Source organism: Aplysia californica, unplaced genomic scaffold (assembly GCF_000002075.1).
Source record: "Aplysia californica isolate F4 #8 unplaced genomic scaffold, AplCal3.0 scaffold00128, whole genome shotgun sequence".
Classification (NCBI taxonomy): domain Eukaryota; kingdom Metazoa; phylum Mollusca; class Gastropoda; order Aplysiida; family Aplysiidae; genus Aplysia; species Aplysia californica.
In genome coordinates this window covers 149,084-149,848 of record NW_004797398.1, presented here as the reverse complement: position 1 = coordinate 149,848, position 765 = coordinate 149,084, and positions in this window count along the sequence as shown.

Here is a 765-nt window from a genome sequence, read left to right as displayed (position 1 = left end):
TCTGAGTCGAAATTACAACTGGTGTGTCTGTAAGTACATGTAGGCCTACATTTTTCTCATTCGAATTACTCTTCATTTCGTATTTCTTCTCTTTATGTGACAACTACATCTTATCTCTGTTTGTTTGTTTGTTGGTACTTTCGAAGCGCCCTCCCCCCTCCCCAAACCATCCTTTTCTTTCTTTTCCTTTTTCTTTATGTTTAGTCCTCTGCTTTTGGTTTCCTTTTTTTCCTTCTTTATTATACAGTCTTGAAAGAAGCAAATAAATTCTCTGCTCCCGTTGAGCCTTCTGTTGCATTCAGTTCCTGTGCTTCTGTAATGAAATACCAAAAATAGGTTGGGTTTCTTTTCTTGGAAGTCGGAGAAGAGTAATCCAGTTGTTGTTGTTTTTTTTCTATTCATAGTACGATGCATCTCTGTTTTAATCTCTCTTAGTATTTGGATTCATCACTCAAAGCAACAAACAACGTGGCCTAGAGGTTAAGGTGTTGGCCTCTCATTCAAAGGTCCTGGGTTCGAATCCGGGTAGCGACCGAAAAATTTTCTTCTCTAAAATTGTCTCCCTTCACCTCCTTTTCTGCGCTCTAGCAATGTTCTGTTGTCTGCTTTCATTTCCACTTTCTGCCCCTACCCCCTCACCTCCTTTGCCCCCTCCTCTGAGCTCCTGACTCTTTCTGCAGCCTTTCTACTGCTACTCCTTGGCTCCTCCTTACTGCTGTCTTTCTGCCACACCCCTGATCTTCTGGTAGGAAAGATCTACACCTA